The sequence below is a fragment of the Cervus elaphus genome, chromosome 22 (genome assembly GCF_910594005.1).
Source record: "Cervus elaphus chromosome 22, mCerEla1.1, whole genome shotgun sequence".
In the NCBI taxonomy this organism is placed as follows: Eukaryota; Metazoa; Chordata; class Mammalia; order Artiodactyla; family Cervidae; genus Cervus; species Cervus elaphus.
Genome location: NC_057836.1, coordinates 22,765,036 through 22,784,989, shown reverse-complemented (window position 1 = coordinate 22,784,989; position 19,954 = coordinate 22,765,036). Strand labels below are relative to the sequence as shown.

The 19,954-nt window shown below is 42.1% G+C and overlaps 1 protein-coding gene and 1 long non-coding RNA gene across 7 annotated transcripts in view; one reads left to right on the top strand and one right to left on the bottom strand.

Annotated features, from left to right (window-relative positions):
* Window positions 1-1,875: 1,875 nt before the first annotated feature.
* LOC122680468 lies at window positions 1,876-15,674 on the bottom strand. 2 transcript variants are annotated; one of them, XR_006336700.1, is made up of 4 exons: window positions 15,553-15,674; window positions 12,532-12,668; window positions 3,011-3,290; window positions 1,876-2,318 (listed from the first exon to the last, which is right to left on the bottom strand). It is a non-coding gene; the product is annotated as an uncharacterized LOC122680468 (long non-coding RNA). The 2 variants fall into 2 exon arrangements; XR_006336701.1 differs by having other exon boundaries at window positions 15,649-15,674.
* Window positions 15,675-15,869: 195 nt separating this feature from the next.
* GPR19 (G protein-coupled receptor 19) overlaps window positions 15,870-19,954 on the top strand; it is a 38,991-nt gene continuing 34,906 nt past the window's right edge. The window contains exons 1-2 of one of the 5 annotated variants that reach the window (XM_043882420.1): window positions 15,870-16,598; window positions 17,166-17,218. The gene's annotated coding sequence lies outside the window, so the exon portion shown is untranslated. Of the gene's footprint in view, window positions 16,604-17,165; window positions 17,527-19,954 lie in introns of all 5 variants that reach the window. The other 4 variants (XM_043882419.1, XM_043882418.1, XM_043882416.1 and 1 more) reach the window with 4 other exon arrangements.

Sequence of the window (19,954 nt, the reverse complement as noted above, 5' to 3'; positions counted from 1 at the left end):
GAGCTCCAAGGTGCTCGGCCGCCGGTGGTGGTGCCCCTGGCTGGCGATCTTGTTTTCCCCGCACTCGCCGAGCAGGGGATGGGGGACGCAGGGTGGGAGCTCGGCCCCCTAGCTGGGCTTTCCCCCGGGGGGCCCCAGTCACTCACAAGGCGGGGGAGGCGGGGAGCCCCTCGGCCTGGGTGCCTTAAGCTGGGGGTGAGCAGTGGTTAGTTCACCCTTAACCTAGAAGTCTTTGCTATTTCTAGGGGAGGCTAGGAGCTTAGGGGAGAACCCTAGGAGGACGTCTTTCTATAAATTTCCCTGGAATAGATGCAGTCTTTATCATGTATTCTGAACCCAAGGTCTCCTTCAATAAAAAATGAGAAAGGATTGCACGATCAAAAAGTCAACTGGTCTCCCAAGTCCCTAATAAACTTTGTAGCTGTCTCAGACACATTTAGTTTAAAAAAAAAAAAAAGCGAGGTTACACCCCTGGCCCAGGTTCTTGCCTCCCAAGTACAGTTCACTGACGCGGGCTGCGTGTGGGAACTCGTCTCCTCTTTGTATTTTTTCAATTCTTTGCCGGGTTGTAGCAGTTTCCTCTACCTGAGTCCAGTCGCCAAACACAACAGCTTCTTCCTTCCTCCACCCTTCTCTCCCACCAGACTCAACTTCTCGGAACCCACCCAGAACACCATTTAGATGCAAGTGAGTGACGCTTTTAAAGGGCGGCGGGTCTTCCAGGAGAGAAAGGAATCGGAAAGTCCGGGTTGCGAAGTGATTTCTAAAGCAACCACAACCGTGTCCTCACGTCTGAGATTGTTCGGTTGGTCAGAAAGTTGGCTCGGATTTTTCCAGGAGATCCTACAGAACGGGCTTTTCGGTCAACCCAGTGTCTCGGCATTTCTCTGCTCCCCTTTGCAACTTGAAATTTACCTAGCAGTGTGCTCCTGAGCAAGGTGATGTAAGTTAAAACAGGATGGACAGGCTTTTATATCTGAAACAAAGGGTCTTTAACTGCCCTCCCTATCCTCCTTTTGTTCTGGATCAAAGTTACACATTTTACTGGAAAGGGATCTCCGGTTCTAACAGTGCCCAGAAGCAATTGTGCACAAGAGTTTTCTTAGGCATCTATGCTACAGATGAGTTTGACATTTAACTTGTTTTCTTAACCCACATAGTATTTGCCCACTTTGTGTGCCTGCCTTGCTTCAGACACTCCAGAATGTAGGAGTTAGGAGGAACCTTGGAAACCCTGTGCTTCCACCTTCTCTTTTAACCACTGAGGAAACAGACTCAAGAGAGATTTCTCTGGGTATCACCCAGAGTGATTCTCTTGTCTACAGTCTGCAGGTCCTCATCTCCTATAAATGATTCAAAATGGCTCCTTCTCATGCTCTGGGCTGCTTGCAGCTGTTTCCTTGATGTGGCCTGTGGTCCCTGATATTTGAACACGACTGTCACTGGCCTTTGGTATGACCTTGCACTTAATATGACTAAAATGCAGATTCCAAAAGGGCAGGGTGAGACCCAGAGAGCAGTGAGAGAGGCAGTGCTTTCAAAGGCCGGACTTCCTACCTGATGGAGAGAAAATATTTCACCTGGCATCTAAGTAAAAGGTCTCATCTTCTTTTTTTCTTTATTTTACGTCGAATGCCCCCACTTGGTTTACTGAATTGGAGAAGATGGAGAAGAGGGACAGAAAAGTTAGGGCAGGTCTCAATACCATAATTTATACCCTACTCCTGAAATTATATATTATTGTTGTTGAAATCTTTACACAGTTGTTGGACTACACCAAAATTCTTATTCTATATGAGCAAAATTCTTTATATGAGCTTAAATTCAGATACCACATCTATGTAAATTGAAACATTCTAGAGTATTACACCTTGCCACAAATGTTTGATTTTATTCGTGGAATTAATAGCTTCCAGAGAAGTAAAAAATGGATGCTTTCATCCCCTACGCACCCTTAATATTTCTTTAACTAATATGTAGGACCACCATTTTGTCGCTTTGTTAATCTTGAAAACCAAACGAGTCACAGTGACGCCACCTTAAGACGTCTGGCTGCCAGCAGAAAGGCTGTGCTTACTCCGACCTTGCTATGATCTAAAGTGTTTTGTTTACAGTCAAGGCACCGGAGAACTGCGGGGTAAATAGTGAGAGGGCAGGCGTCTGCTGTAGTAGCGACGAAGCGTGAAAAAAATACGACGGAGTCCCCGAGGGAAGAGAACCGGGAGCTGTGAGCGCCATCCTCCCGTTGAAAGTATGCGGCGGCTTAAAAAGACTGAGCCCGGTAGAAGAATTTCCAATAAACAGCCCAAAGGCGGAGCCTGGGGAGAAGACAGAAAGTTACACTCGCGCTGCTCTGAAAAAGGGGGCTCGGCTGCCCCCAAGACCCAGAATCTCGTCCTGGGTGATGTTTTTGTTGTCAGTTTCACCCTTGGTAGTTTTCTCCTGAGAGCTGAGAAGTGGCTCATAAGCCACCCAAGATTTGTGTGTCCTTTAACAGCTTGGGAGAGAGACGAAGACCACAATTACTTAAAAGAAAACACCTGTGTGGTAGCCGAGTGTCCCGGCGGGGCGGCTGAGCAAGCTCGCCTCCCAGGTGCGGTTCCTCGCAGGGGGAAGTCAAGCAGCCCCCAAAACTTCTGCGAAGGCGCACGCTTTTTGGCCCCATTGCCCCTCCCACCTCGAGCACACGATTTTAATCCTTCCTCGAGGATGTTTACGGTGAGGCGAGGCTCGTTCAATTTCGCTATGCTCCTAAACCGACATATTTTTAGAGTTTGGAAATTTCACAATCTGTTTCTGACGTTTTTTATTCAATTTAATAAATACTTATTGAGCATCTTCTATTAATTTGCTTACTCTTTCTACAAATATTTTTTGAGTGCCTTGATATCCGAGACTCTGGGAATACAGAGGTAAACAAGCAGATTTACACTAGGATGACCGCTTACACTCTAGTAGGGGGAGAGGAGACAGAAAAATACACAATAATACATGAGTGAAATATACATACCGCGGAAGGAAGTGATACATGCTATGGAGAATAACAAGCAGAGGAGGGGGAAAGAGAGTGTTGTGAGGTCCCAGTGTGACTAGTGTGGTCCAAGAAGGCTTCATTGAGAAAGTGCCCTTGGAGAGATGCTCTGAGGACTCCAGAGAGAGCAGCCATGTGGTGTCCCCATAGAGGGAACAGCAGAGGACTTCCCTGGTGGTCCAGTGGTTAAGACTTCTCCTTCCAGTGCAAGGGGTGGGGGTTCCATCCGTGGTGGGAGAGCTAAGATCCTATGTGCCTCCTGACCAAAAAACAAAAACAAAACCAACACTAAAACATAGAAGCAATATTGTAACAAATTCAAAAGACTTTTTTTTATAGAAAAATTCTTTAATCAAAACAAGTTTACATGTTGACACTTATGGCTTAACTAGAATAAATTTGTCCAAGTTTAAATTGTGTAAATTGTGTAAAGTCAAAAGACTTAAAAAATTTTTTTTTTAAATGGAGGATGGAGAGGAACAGCAAACACAAAAGTTCTGAAGTGTGATTTTGTCTTCAAGGAACAAAGAGGAGAGAGGAGGCAGTAACAGCAGCAACATCTGCTCAAATAAAGCAAGGTAGGCCTATGCAGGGTTTTAATCCATGACTGGCTGACAGGGGAGGCCACTGAAGCAGTAGGAGGTTCTGAGCACTGGAATGATGTCCTCTTACCATGGGAAAGGTATTCTCCAAGGTTGTATTCTCAGCAGTGTGGAGAATGAAAGGATGAGGAAGTCACAATCCTTGCCTTTTAGGGAGTATTCATCCTAGAGGGCTTCCCTGGTGGCTCAAACAGTAAAGAATCTGCCTGCAATGCAGGGGACCAGGGTTCGATTTCTGGGTCAGGAAGATCCCTTGGAGAAGGGAATGGCTACCCACTCCAGTATTCTTCCTTGGAGAATCCCCAGGATAGAGAAGCCTGGAGGGCTACAGTCCATGGGGCCGCAAAGAGTCAGACACGACTGAGCGACTAACACTTTCATCTTAGATGAGACCACCCTCTGCACAGAAACTCCGTAGATAGAAAGCAAAATATGGAAGAACTCTGTTCAAAGATGGAGTACAAAGGAGAGAGAAAGAGGAAGCTGTAAAGGAGGTGATATGAGTCAGATCTTGAAGGATGAGAAAGTGCCCTTGGAAAGATGCTTTGAGGACTCCAGAGAGAGCATGAAAATTAAAAAGCTGTATTGGCACGGGTGGTAACTGGGGGTTGGGATCAGACAGTGGCAGGCATGGGGGTGACATGCTAGTGAAAAAGTCTGCTTTATTCAGTAAGCAAAGGAGCTTTTGGTGAAGAGAATAACATGATCATTGTTCAAACATGTCTCCTGACCAAGAGCAAGCCTGTACCCTGAGAAACAGAATCTAGGGACAGAGCCAAATGAAAGTTGGGTGGACGGTCCCATAATGGTCTTAATCAAAAGGGAACTGAGTTTTGCACAGAGCACAGATGTGAGGCAAAAGGGTAGAAAGAAGCATAAGCCACAAGACCAGAGAAAGAGGGCTTGGAACAGAGAACAGGAGGCTGTCTGGTGTGAGCTGCTGAGTTACAAAGGCATAGCTGCAGATACTTTGTATGCAGTGATCACCGCCTTGACCAGGAGAGGAGGTAACAGTTAAGGGACCCAAGTTGCATAGATTTGGAGTCTAGAAATGGAGACACAGATGTAGAGAACAAACTAACAAGGGGGTGGGGGGTGGGATGAATTGGGATGTTGGAATTGACCATATATACACTATTGATACCATGTATAAAATAGATAACTAATGAGAACCTACCTAAAGCTCAGGGAACCCTACTCAGTGCTCTGTGGTGACCTAAATGGGAAGGAAATCCAAAAAAGAGGGGATATATGTATATGTGTAGCTGATTCAGTTTACTGTACAGTTGAAGACAGCATTGTAAAGCAACTATACACCAATAAAAATTTTTAAGTTATTTATTTGGCTGTGCAGGGTCTCAGTTGTAACACTAGGGAATCTTTGATCTTTAGTTGCAACCCTCAGGATCTAGTTCTCTGACCAGAGACTGAACCTGGGCCCTCTGCATTGGGAGCATGGAGTCTTAGCCCAAGGACCACCAAGGAAGTACCTCTAATAAAAATTAATTTAAAAAAATATGGGACTATGTGCTCCCAATGCAGGGGGTCCAGGTTCAATCCCTGGTCAGGGAACTAGATCCCAAATGCCACAACTAACAGTTTGTATACCACAACTGAAAGATCTCTTGTGCCACAACGAATTGATTTGGTGCAGCCAAATCAATACATATTTTTTTTTAATGAATTAAAAAAAATTAAAGGACCCCAAGCTGTCTTGGACAGTCAGATGTTTGGGTTCAGAAATGGCATCTGACAGCAGAGTATAGGGTGGTTGTGATGAGCATGGAGGCACTGACATAGGGAGGTGACTTTGAAGGCTGACTGCAGTTGCTCAAGCAAGAGGTGGGTGTGTGCCAAGTCGCTTCAGTCGTGTACGACTTGGTGACCCGATGGGCTGTAGCCCACGAGGCTCCTCTGTCCCTGGGATTCTCCAGGCAAGAATATTGAAGTGGGTGGCCATGCCCTCCTCCAGGGGATCTTCCTAACCCAGGGACTGAACCCACGTCTCTTGCACCTCTGGGTTCTTTACCACTAGCGCCACCTCGGCAGCCCTAAGCAAGAGATACAAGGGCCTTAAGCTGTGGCGCAGAGGAAGGAATGCAAAACAAGGAATGAATGTGGGTTTGCTTAGGTAGTCAAAACAGATACGAGGGCTGGTGAAAGACGGAGAAATGGGGGATGACTTTACGGGTAATTGAGAGAATGGTGCCATTAAATAAGAGAAGTAGCACACAGGGAGGATGTCACAGAGACGGCTTGCTGTCCACCAAATTCCATTCTCCCCTTCTTCCTCAGTATCAGAATTGTAACCAGGCATACAGCTGCCCAGCTACACTAAATTTCCCACCCTCCTTTGTAGTTGGATGTGGTCTGTGATAGGTGTTTTCCAGCAGAATGTAGGAAAAAGTGATGTGTGTCTTCCAGCCTAGTGTATAAAACCTATCACATGACCCCTCCCCTTCTGCCCCTCTCTCACTGCTCCCATGGACTATATTAAGGTGAATATTAAGGTGAATATTACTGCAACCTTGGAAGACTCACGTTAAAGATGATAGCGTCGCCATCAGTGACTTGACCCAAGGGGAGAAAATGAATTTCTACTTTGTCAAACCCTGTTAGTTTGGGTCGATTTGTTATAACATTTTATAGTCAATCTTAACTCATACCAGAGGGCAGAAAGAGAAGGGGGGTGACAGAGGATAATGGTTGGATAGCATCACTGACTGAATGGACATGAGTTTGCGCAAACTCCAAAAGACAGTGAAGGACAGGGAAACCTGGTGTGCTGCAGTCCATGGGTCGCAAAGAGTCAGGCATGACTTAGCGATTGAACAACAACTAATACAAATGGGAAAGTCTGAGAGATAAAGAATATCGAAGATTGAGAATTTGATTTGTTACAGTCAGTATATATATTGAAATGAACTATATCCTTGAGGGAAAAAAGAATAAGAGGTTATGTTCCTTAAGAGGGTAACAACGGGACATCCCTGGTGGTCCAGTGGTTAAGAATCTGCCTGCCAATGCAGGGGACATGGGTTCAATCCCTGGTCCAGGAAGATCCCACAGGCCTCGGAGCAACTAAGACCATGTGCCACAACTACTGATCCTATGTGCTGCAACTACTGAAGCCCGCACACCTAGAGCCCACACTCTGCAACTACAGAGTGTTCCCCATTCGCCGCAACTAGAGAAAACCATCATGCAGCCATGGGGTTTCAACTCAACCAAATAATAATAGTTAATTTTTAAAAACAGGCATGATAATCCCCCCCACACACAAAAATGGGTAACAGAGATAATACTGGAGACATGAATCTGACATGTAATGTAAAGATATGGTGTGGTTGGCAGGACTCTCTGAGACCTGTCTGTATTTACAAATATGCCGAAAGTAATCATATGACCAGGTCTGATCCGGCGTAAAGTTTTCCAAAGTATGGGAAAGCATATGCGGAATGTTCTCCATATTTTTCATCACAGTTGAGCTGTGCAACACTCTTTTCTTCACTGCCCCATGCAACCTTCTCAGAGAGTTTGCTCCCTTAGCCTTTTCTGCTAAGGGATTATATGATATTGCTCCCATTTGCTTCCTGAAGATGACCAGAGAGGGGAGAGTCGGTAGCTATATGATTTGAACTTGGCTGACCAAATCCTCTCTCCTGGGAACTTCAAAATCAGGTCTCAAAAACTTCAGTTAGTAAACTATAAGTTAGAGATGCATACGGTAATACAGATTCGGAATTGAAAGAACAGTTTTAAGAAAGCTATCTTTGGCCCATATGTGATGGAGATGGAGATAAAGATTGCCTGTAGTGTCAGAAGAAAGAGACATTCAAAGAGAGTTGGAGAAGCGAGACCATAGGTTTTCACATTTATTTATTTATTTGGCTGTTCTGGGTCTTCACTGCGGCATGAGGGATCTTTAGTTGTGGCATGTGGGATCTAGCTCCTTGACCAAGGGTTGAACCCCGGGGCCCCTTGCATTAGCAGTGCAGAGTCTTAGCCACTGGATCACCAGAGAAATCCTGAGACCCCAGGTTTTAGACAGACAAATAACACTCAGCACCCTAAACTCCCCAGTTTCTGGATCCTGCAACTCGGGAGGTCCAACTACCTGGATTTCAGTTCTGTGGGACAGCATGTGTTTGTAAAACAATTCGATTTTGCTCCAAGCTAGTTTGTTACTGGTTTCTATTAGTAGAACCCAACACATCCCTGATTAATACTTTACATATTTGAAAGCAGCTTCTTTGATTTCATCACATTTGACCCTCATAAGACCACCATGGCAAGACAAATGCCATTATCCTCTCTTGCAGATGAGGCCCCAAGATTAAGAAGACTGTTCCAAAGCCACAAAAAGGTGCAGGCAAGGCGCTAGGACCAGTGTGCCTGCCCTCCGGAAGCTGAGTCCAGAGTCCACTGTGATGACCCTTGTAGATGATGCAATGACTTAGTGAGTTTGTAAATTTTATCACTGAAGTTTCATTGGCTTAGTTTACCTACTATTCATCAATAGAAGGTTCTGGAGAAAAGGAGAGTCGAATTTCTGAAAAGAAAAATAGCATCTTTGAAAGAAACTGGACTCAAAAAAGGTTTAAAACTGAGCTTAGGTCAGACTTTAGAGAAAAAAAATTCATGAGGCATTTTTAATTAGAGAAAAAAATTTTCATTTTTAAGTAAAATGTAGTAAGAAAATGCAGTATTGCTGGTTTCATAAGAAGGGGAAATAGCAGACTCTGGTTTCATGACCTTAATTTCCATGATTGAAACATAAATGGCCAACTTCTGTGAGTAGAATATGGAATTTGGAACAAAAAGCATATTCACCACCAACTCACCATTTTCAACTACATTCACTGAGAAGATATGAAGGAGAAAACCTCCCTCAATGACCATCTCAGTCTTCAGTTTACACAAACTTACAGCTAAAAAAATACTGGAAAGTGCTCATTTTCTGTTCCTGACCACTCTCTGAATAACTGTTCACATGAATATTTGTTCATTCCTTCATTCATTAAATTTTTAATGAGCTCTTACCAGATGCCAGACCCTCTGGGGACATAGCAGAAAACAAAGACAGCCAAAGTCCTGCTTAATGGAATGGAGTTAATACTCAAGTGTGGAAGGCAGACAATACACAAATAAGTAAGCACAGGGTGTCATGCCATTAAAGGTGCTCAACTAGTGTCATTGAGGGTGGGTGCAGAGAGTAAGACAGGTGCTATATTAGGAAGGACTCTTTGATTAAATGACATTTGAACAGAGACCTCAATGAATTGAGGGCATGGACTACATAATTTTCTGTGTTCCAGGCAGAGGAAATAGCAAATCCAAGAGCCCCGAGGAATGTGCCTGGGATGCTAAAGAACAATAAAGGGACTTGCAAGTTAGAGTATGTAGGGGCTGGGAGGTAGGAGATGAGATCAGAAAGAAACTAGAGGCCTGGATCATGTATACTTTATAAGGTATGATAAAGACTTTCAATATTATTTCAATTGAGGTAAGCCATCTTTGAGCGGGGAGTTTTGATTTGACTTTGGCTAAGTTTGATCATTTTGCTGTGTGGGAAGTTCTTCAAAGAAGCCCGAGAGAAGTAGGGAGACCATTGCAGTAATCCAAAAAGAGGTCATGCTGATTCAGACCAGGGTGGTAGCAATGTATGTGGAAGAAAGGGTAGAGTTATGATATATGGCTTTTTAAATTTTTATCTTATTTTTAGTTGGAGGATAATTATTTTACAATATTGTAAAATATTGTTTCTGCCATATACCAACGTGAATCTGCCATAGGTATACATATATCCCCACCCCACCCCCGGCCTTGAGCCACCTACCCTCCTCCCTTCCCATCTCACCCCTCTAGTTTGTGACAGAGCACTGGCTTTGGGTTTCCTTCGTCATACAGCAAATTCCTACTGGCTATCTATTTAACATATGGTGATGTGTATGTTTCCATGCTACTCTCTCAAATCACCGCCCGCCCTTCCACCATTGTGTCCAAAAGTCTGTCTCCTTTGCTGCCCTGCAAATAGGATGGTCAGTACTCTCTTTCTAGATCATATATATATATATGCGTTAATATAGGATATTTGTGTTTCTCTTTCTGACTTACTTCACTCTGTATAATAGGTTGTAGGTTCATCTACCTCTTTGGAACGGATTCAAATGTGTTCCTTTTTATCGCTGAGTAATATTCCATTGTGTGTATGTATCACAACTTCTTTATCCATTCATCTGTCAGTGGACAGATATGTTTTTTAAAGATATAGCCAGCAAACTTTGCCAAATGATTGAAAATGGAGAGTGTATGGGAAGGAAGAGTCCATAATGACCCCAAGGCTTTTTGGCCTAAGCAACTGAAGAGGGTTTGGCCATATACTGAAATGGGGTTTACTGAGGGAGGAACAAATTTTGCTTTGAGTGTACTAAGTGTGAGATAGACATGGACATCCAAGTGGAGACATTGAGTAAGCAGTTGTATATATGAGTCTGGAAGTCAGGCGAGAGAGGTTTGTGTTGGAGACACAAATTTGGAAATTTTCAGCATTTAGATTATATTAAAGCCTTGGGACTAGATAAGATCATGAAGGGAGCGAGTTTAGATAGAGAAGAAGCCTGAGCATTACAACTTTTAGAAATCAAAACTATGGAAGTCTCTTAACAGAGGAGAATATAAAGGAGCCACTGATGGAGTGGAGGAGAGCCAAGAGAGAGGTGACTCAGAAGCCAAGTAAAACAGTGTTTCAAGGACGAGAGAGATCAAATGGCTCAAATGTTGCTGGAAAGTCAAGTAAGATGAGGACTGAAAACTGACCATTGGATTTGGTCATGAAGGTCATTGGTGATCTTGATAAGAATAGTTCTGGCCAAGTGGAGGATATGAAAGCCTGGCAGGAGTGAACTAAAAGGTAAGTCATGTAATGTCCCTGCATGCTATATACCCACATGAACAAAATAGGCACACACATACCTCATCTAAATTGAGGGTGGCTAGGTTCTAATATCAGGAGGCCAGGGTGGAAGCAGGCCTGGGTACTGGCAGACGGGGAGCTAAGCATGTGAAGAAGATGCCACCCACTGACCACCTTTGCTTGTTTCATTGTATGGTTTCACATTCTATAATTCCTTCAGTGTGTTTTCTTAACTTTCCAGAGAATTGTCATGTTGATAAATTACCTTAAACCTCTTGGAAAGGAATCGCTTTTGGAGGCTGTACTAAGAGAATTAGCACTGAATGAGCTGTGCTTGTGAATCTCATATTTCACCCGGCTAATGTTCTGCTTAGAAAATCATCGCTTTATTGTAAATTCTTAGCATAATAAAAGGACATTGAGCTGTGTTTCTATTCTTGACAATAAGCCTTTTCTGACATTGTCATAATGGTATTTTTCTCCGAACCTCAATAATCTGCTTAAGATCTTCCTGTATCAGTGAACCAATTACATCTCTAGTAGCTAATGCAATTTGCAATTTTTTGCCTTTTTCCTTAACTTGGGATTTGATTTTCTGACCTAAATGTTTCAGAGTGGTTTTCCGTCTGGCTTCCTTCACCAAAGAAACAGAAACATCCAGAATAGTTAGGCCCTCTGTCGCCACATGAGGACAGAAGAGGGTAAGTAATAAGAATTCCCCCGCAGAGCATTCATGAAGCAGGAATGTAATTGACTTGCTGAGCTGTTTAAACAGCACAGGAGGGCAGCACAAGGCCAGAACTCTCGGCCCCAATCTGGCAAATATTCCAGACCATAACCAAACTTACAGCCTACGTTTCTAAATGCATACAGAAGAGTTTTAAACCCCACCAAACTTAACTGAACTGTAAATCTGTATAGACTCTACCTACTGAATGTTTTCAGATCATTTTCATACATTACTCACATAATAATTTGAATTTAATGTTAATGTAGTTTATCATAGCAGAGGGTGTTTTAATACTTGTCTATGCGGTTAAAGTAAGTGTTATAACCCTTAACAAGTGAGTAAGTAGAAATGAAGGAAAAAGGCGGGGACTTCCCTGGTGGTCCAGTGGCTAAAACTCTGCACTCCTAATGCTGGGGGCCCAGAGTTTAATCCCTAGTCTGGGAACTGGATCCCACATACCACAACTGAGAGTTTGCATGTTGCAACTGAAGATCTGGTGTGCAGCAACAAAGATCAGAGATCCCACGTGCAGCATTTAAGACCTGGCCCAGCCAAATAAGTAAATAAATACATATTTTTAAAAAGATAAAAGGTAATTTGTCTCTGGTCACATGCAATTGGTGCAAAAATAATCTAAGCCTGATCCTTTTCCACTAAAACTACTCTTCAGAAAGACACGCCCCCATCCCTCTAAACACATATAGACATATACACTGCCTCCATGACACATTCACCTTGACTTCAGATATAAATATATGGCTTTCTTTTTCCTCAGGATTGCTTTGGTAATTCTGGGTCTTTTATGGTTTCACGTAAATTTTAAAATTATTTGTTCTAGTTCTGTGAAAAATATCATGGATAACTTGATAGGGAATCATACTTAAATCTGCAGAATGCTTTGGATAGTATGGCCATTCTTAACAATATTAATTCTTTCAATCCAAGAGCATGAGACATTGGAGCAGTTAATTTTAATGAAACTGCTTTCAATTGGAATCAAATGTCCTCAATGAACTATATGTCCAAGGAGAAAGCACATGTCCCAGGGTTAAAGGTTCTAAAGCGGCACTGTCTGGCAAAAATATGAGAAACATGTGCAATTTTAAACTTTCAAGTAGCTATATTTTCAAAAAGTAAAGTAAAAAGAAACAGGTGAAATATTTCAACATATAATCAATATAAAATTAATGAGATATTCAACATTATTTTTTCATACTAAGTCTTTGAAATTTGGGGTGTATCTTACACTTACATCACATCTCAATTTGGATTGGCACATTTAAAGGCTCAAGAGTGGAACTTCCCTGGTGGTCCAGTAGTTAAGACTTCAGTTTCCAATACAGCAGGTGCAGGTTTGATCCCCGGTTGGAGAGGTAAGATCCCACATGCCTTGAAGCCAAAACACCAGAACATAAACAACAGAAGCAATATTATAACAAATTCAATAAAGGCTTAAAAAATGGTCCACATTAAAAAAAAATCTTAAAAAATACTCAAGAGCCTCACATAGACAAAACAGACAATATAGCTCTAAAAGATTACTGTGATGTTGAGAACACCAGAGGAGATTTAATTGTGCTGGTATTTCTCATTAGCCTAGTAACTTTTATGGTCCTCAGGTAACAAAACTGCATAGGTTTTGAGTGGTCTGTTCCTAAGTTTGTATTTTCTCTAAGTCCTGTTATTTCTAGTGTGCTGTTATTAAAAAATACTTGTCTTTTTCTGTATATACATATTTTCCTACCCTTCCTCCCAGCTAGAGGTAGTCCTATGACACAGTTCTGAGCAAGGAGATGTGAGGGGAAGTCTGTTAAGTCATATGGGAAAGATTTTTCACCCTGGTAAGAAAGGAGGATACAAACAGAAAGCATTTTTCTCTTCTCTTCCTCCCTCTATCCCTTCCTTTCTCTTTGAACATTTCACATGAGAACATGATGTTTGGTGCTATGGCCACCATCCTGAGACTGACAGAAGACTGCTAATTTGAGGATGGCAGAACAGAAAGGAGATGTACATGCAATCAAGAAGCCAGCCGGGCAAAGATGAGGATGGTAGAGAGCCTAGGGTGGAGGTTCTAGCTGTTGCCAGAGTACTGTAGCACAGAAGATGTCCTTAATGGGCACTGCCCATTCACAACCAAAGTTCACCCTTTTTTCTCCCATATGCCCCCACGCCCTTGCTAATGATTCCCTTCCATCTGACCAATATTCTTTCTTCAGGTGTGACAAGTGTGCTAGAATTACTCCCATTACTCCCAGAAAGAATGCAGGGCTAGAAGCAGCAGCACAGTTCTCTTGCAGTTCCTTGTTCATCAATAAAGATTCATGCACAAACACTGCAATTTGGCTGTAACATGTTTAATACTTTTAAAATCTTAAAAATTATCTGTCATGAAAAAAGTTCTATCACTAAGTTAATAAATAAGATTGAAAGTGAAAGTCGCTCAGTTGTGTCCGACTCTTTGCGGCCCCATGGACTATATAGTTCATGGGATTCTCTAGGCCAGAATACTGGAGTGGGTAGCTGTTCCCTTGTCCAGGGGATCTTCCCAAGCCAGGAATCGAACCCAGGTCTCTCGCATTGCAGGCGGATTCCTTACCAGCTGAGCCACAAGGGAAGCAGTAAGTAAGATTATAGTGTATTGATTCAAAAAATTTGGGGTAATTGGGAATGCATAGAAGATTCCTTGTTCAGCAGTTCCTTATGTTGGGGTCACAATAATTCAAGAACCCATGTTTACATAAATATGTGACTACAAAAGGCAGCAGTTTTTTCACTGCTTTACAATGTCGGGGTAATTACAGGAGAGTATGCTCAGAATGCTGCTAAATAAATAATATGGATAGCTATTTTTTTTTCATGGATAACGTTTTTAGCTACTGATTGTGGAAATTCTGGAAGTCTATTTCCTGAGTTGCATGACAGACTGAATGGGAAACCAATTCACTGGTAAGTTTCTTTTACTCATTAAAAGATTTTTTTTCAGTGAACAAAGATAAAAGTTTTATTTGACCAGTTACTGGTCTTACACTAACGTTTTCATCACATGTAAATGAACCAGTAGTCTCAAAGGATTGGTAGCTCTGTATCAACTCTTCATCCAATTTCCATTAGCACCATCTCATCATGTGCAATAAAAGCATTCAGTTTCTTTTACAGTTGTTGACTGCCTTGACAAAGTAAGCAGTGTTTATGAGTCAGTCTTAATCACCTTAATAAGTGAACAAAGAATCAATTCAGCTTATCTACATTTCTTTTCCTTCACCAAAAAAAGTCAGTTCAATCCTGCTTAGAAAACTGGCTATCACCTTACCTCAACCAAATGAGTGCAACCCTAGATAATGGAGCAGGACTTAAGTTCCTTCTCACTTTGGTACCAACTGTTGCCTTAAAAGTAAGTATCCAAATCGCTACATTTACTACACTTAACTATCATATCAAACATAATGAGAAAAATCTAGAGGTTAATTTTTTAACGTTAAGGCACTCTGAGAACCATGCTGGAAGTGCCCAGAGCCTTCAAACTTTGGCCCCATTTGCACACATGTACATACTTTTCCCTTACTTAATTTCATGCGACCTAAAAATCTCATCTTCCTTTTGTAGAAAGTTTCTTCTATTACAAATTAAAGTCTTCAAATTCATTATTTGAAACCTAACAAATAGTCCAATAAAACGTCCAAATTGTAAACATCAAACTCAAAGATACAGATGCTATTATCCAATTCAAAGATACAGATCTAGGTTTAGCTGAATCTACCAGCAACTGAAGGCCGTTTAGAGCACATTAAAATGCATCATTAGAAACTCTTCTATTAAAAATACCTAAAAAAAAATTAACTTGCCTAGTTTTCAAACGATCTAGTCATATCTATAATATAACCAAAGTTTCACCAGATCTTCTCATCTTGTAAATATCATAGCCTTCTAAGCCATTTGAAACTGATTTTGAAAGGAACTTAAAGCCATTTAAAAAAAATTTGCTTGTTGGTTGGTGCTTTTTCCGGCTATTGCTTCTCGAGTCACCACTGTTTTTAGTTTCAAAATTTGCATGGCTGCCTTCTTGACTCTGCTGCAAGAGACATTCTTAACCATGGAGGTATTGCTCGAAATTTAAGTAAGATGGGCTTGAGCGTTAGGGTTATTTGCATCTTTTCCATTACAGAGTCCATATTTTTAACAAGTACCTAAATTCCACCTCCGCTTTGGGGCTTAGAGTTGCTGCTTACCACTTCTTAGTTATGGTTAAGGGTGACGCTATCACCTTCATTACCTTCAGTAGGACAGATCTGACAAGACAACGGTTTCTGAGTGTTCAAGAGCTTTCATTACCGCTCGTATTCTCCCTGGTTTCAGGCTTATACTTAACCTGTCCTGGTATCAACCTCCCATCCGTGTCCCCGGCTGACAACTACAGCCCAGGGCATGTCCTTACACGCCTGGCTCTTGAGGCGGGACCCAGCGGCCGTCCGAGGTAGTAAACAAAGGCTAGCGCAGGCGCAGTGGCGACAGGCGTGTAACCTGGTTTGCTAGCAGCCAATGGGATTTTTTGAACAGTAAAAAGTGGAAAAACAACAAGAATCTCTACATCGCTCTAAGGTGATACAGTGGTTGGCTTCTTCTGTTTTTACATACTCCTGACTTTTGTTTCTGAGGAACTTGTGGGACCTTCGAGACCTCGCAAGAAGCCCTTCCTAGAAGGGAAAACAGCCGCTGGCGTGTTGCCTACTTCTAGCCTCGTTTGTTCTCGCCGTGGAGTCTTGATGTTTTTAATTTGATTACAGCAGTAAATCACCGCACCTGGTGGAGGGGAGGTGGGGAAAAAGTCTCACAACATCATAAAAAAAACTCTACTCGCCCGTCTGGCTCAAACATCGCGAGATCTGCCTGCGCGAACAGCAACCCCCTCCAACTCTGTGCGGTTGCGCATGCGCCTGACTAATCTTTTTTTTTTTTTTTTTTTTTAAAGCGGGAAAACGTTTCGAAACTTTTTGCTGGATAACAGTCAAGGTAGTTTGACCCTCGAGAAAGGTCGGAGGATAATTCACGTTGACGCGATGGATTCAAGTACACAACACTACATTCTTCGAGATTTTGCAGTCATTACTGCACACGCTTGTATGGTCGTCCCTCTTTTCCGTTACTGTGTGTCTACCGTGAATTCTCTGAGGAGAATTCAGCGAATCGAGTAGTAAAGGAGTGGACATAGGAGAGCCGTTCAGGCTTTAAAAACAACAGAGTGATGGGCTTTATGTGTTTGGAAAGATAACCCTGGGAGCGACAGAAGGAATAAATCTTTAAGGACCGTGAAAAAAAAAAGTAAGGTAATGTAGAGGGAAGGAGAAGATGGGAAAATAGAAGCGGTGAAGGAAGGCAGTAACTACACAGCCCAGTGGAGAGGGGAAACTAGGAAAACAGGGCTCTTGGTAGTAGAGTAGTGTTCCCCAACACTACTTTTTTTTTTTTTCATCAGGGACCAGTTTTGTGGAAGACAGTTATTCCGTGGTGGGAGGGGGACAGGGGACGGTTTCAGGATGAGTCAGGCTCATTACATTTATTGTGAACTTCATTTCTATTATGATGGCATCAGCTCCACCTGAGATCATCAGGCATTAGAGCCTGAAGGTTGGGAACTCCTGCAGTGGAGAACGTTTCCCATCAGAGAGTATGAAGATGTTCGTATTTGTAAACAGAAAGACAGAAATGCCCCCCACATTTAGTTCCTGTTGAGTAAGGTGGAAATCGGGGAGTCCCTAAGTAAGTGGGACAAGGAGGATTCTAAAAGCCAGAGTCCTGAGCAAGGACTGAGATTGGGATGAGGAAGTAGAGGAGTCAGGAATTCTGGAAGCATCTTGGGAGGACTAATCTGACCTCTTTCTCTCTCAGGATACATGGGACACCTGCACGAGCATTCAGTTTCTTCCTGCAGTGTCTGAAAGGTACTACCCACACCTGAAGTGTCCTCACCCTGTGGGTCCCTTCAGCCACATCTCAGGCAGGATGCAGTGTGGATTTCATGGAGTGGAATGGTGGAACTGAGCTATCAAGACACCAGCTTGTTACAAAAGTACATACTTTCTGCTTTTAGCCTCCCAGAGTCACTTGGTATGAGAGTCCATCTTGATATTAGCAGCAATCTCTAGTCAACTTTTGATTTTGAGTATATTTTGATTTTTTATGTACTGTCTGGAGTACAAGGCAGAGGAACAATGCAATTTTAGTTGACCAGCAAAGGAATTGCTTGTAGGTAAGCAATATAGCTTCATCTGTAAGAAAAACTCAATATAGAAAGCCACAGGATTTAAGTTAGCAGGGAGGGAGAAGGATCCAGGTATCAATCAATAGAATTGAAATGCTTCATTAAGAAAGGTCCAGTCCTGGTAGTCCCCTATCAAGAAGTTCTCCCTAGAGCAGTTCACTTCATTTTGGCAGCCTACAGTATAGCCTAGGAAATGGCAACCCACTCCAGTATTCTTGCCTGGAGAATTCCATGGACAAAGGAGCCTAGCAGGCTACTGTCCATGGGGTGACAAAGAGTTAGACATGACTGAGCAATTAACACTAGTGTAACCTAGTAACTGGGCCACATGTGTGTCATTCATGAAACTGTTCCAGAAAAAAAAAAAATCCATGCGTGCAGTAGAGTAGGGTTTCTGAATTGATGCCTTCGTATTTTGGTTTTAGGGAGTGGGATCATCCAACTGTAAGAGTGTGATCTCTCAGTATGGTGTCACAGAAAGGGTATAGAATTGAGAATCAGACCTGGAGTTTGATGCTAAGGTATGACAGTCTCTCTGTGTGACCTCTCTGAGCCTCGGTTTTCCTATGTGTCAGATAAGAACAGTAGTGTCGTCTTCATAGGATGACTATAAAGATGAAACAAAATACTGTTGACAACTGCATGAGTTACTAGCATAACTTATAGTGTATGTTTAATAAATAAGAGTTTCTGCCTTGAGCTTCCCACCATTTATGCCTGCCATCTCACCAAAATGTGCATTCTCAATGTAACATCTGTATTCAGAGAACCTTAGGCTAGATTCTTTACCTTGCCTGCACATTAGCATCATCTGGGGAGCTTTAGAAAAGTCCTAGTGCTCAGGCTTTATCTGTGACAATTCAATCAGAATCTCGGGAAGTGGAACCCAGATATCAGTATTTTTTTAAAGCTCCTCATTTTACTGCCAAGGTTGAGAATCACTGCTCTGACTACACAAGTGGTGCTGTCGGTACTTTCAAATGAGAATAGTGAGAATCAAGTGTGTTTTTGTAGCCTTTCAGTGAGTAGACAATCACTTGTACTGGGAGGCATGGCAAGGTGTGGGTCAGGAATTTGAATTTCTAAGAGAAAGGGTACTTTCTTGTAGGTTTCTAGAGATATAAGTAATTCAGAAGTTGAAACCACCATACTACTTCCGTTACTGATGCCAGGATATTGTGGTTATTGGCAGGCTCAGCAGTGGAGAGTTCATGGAATTAAAAAAAAATACACACTAAGATGTCAGTCATTTCCTCTGTCAATTGCTTCCTCGCTTTCCTTGTCCTTCCACTTTATAAAATTTGCCAGTTCTGTTAGAGAGAGTTGAGGGAGAAGTACAAGAACTCTGCTCCATCCCAGTGCCTCCAGCTGATTTGATCCACTTTATATCTGACTTTGTTATTATTGTTTAGTCACTCAGTCATGTCTGACTCTTTACAACCCAATGAGTTACAGCAAGCCAGGCTTCCCTGTACTTCACTATCTCTTGGGGTTTGCTTAAACTCATCCCTTGAGTCAGTGATGCCATCCAACCATCTCATCCTCCATCGCCTTCTTCTTCTCCTTCCCTTTGTCTTTCCTAGCATCAGGGTCTTTTTCCAATGAGTCGCCTCTTTGCATCAGGTGGCCAAAGTATTGGAGCTTCAGCATCAGTCCTTCCAATGGATATTCAGGGTTGATTTCCTTTAGGATTGACTAGTTTGATCTCCTTGGTGTCCTTGAGCTGAGTCAAACTTACTGCCTTCTAAGAATTTGGATCAGAATATTGAGAGACTGGGTCATATGTTTTCTCCCCAGCTTTATGGAAGAATGACTGACAAATAAAAGTTGTATATCTTTAAGTTATACAATGTGATGTGATATATGTACATTGTGATGTACCTTGTGATGACCACAGTAAGGCTAAATAATACCCCATCTCACATAGTTACCATTTTTGTATTTGTGGTGAGAACACTTGAAATCCCTTTCAGTAAATTTCAAGTATATACTGTTATTAACTATAGTCAACATGCTATATGTATATAAGATCTCGAAAACTTGTTTACCTTATAATTGAAACTTTGTACCCTTGACTAGTATCTCTCCCTGTAGTGAAATCCGGAAGCCCTGGTAACCACTATTCTACTCACTGTTACTATGAATTTAACTTTTTTAGATTCCACATATGAATGCGATCATGCAGTATCTGTCTTCCTGTGTCTGGCTTATTTCACTTAATGTAAGGTTCATCCATGTTGTCACAAATGGCAGGATTTTCTTTTTTAAGGTTGAATAATACTCCAGTGTGTGTGGGTGTGTGTGTGTGGGGGCGGTATTTCTGTATCACATTTTCTTTACTCATTCATCTGTCAACAGACACATTGTTTCCACATATCTTGGCTATTGTGAATGATATGTCCATGAACATGGGAAT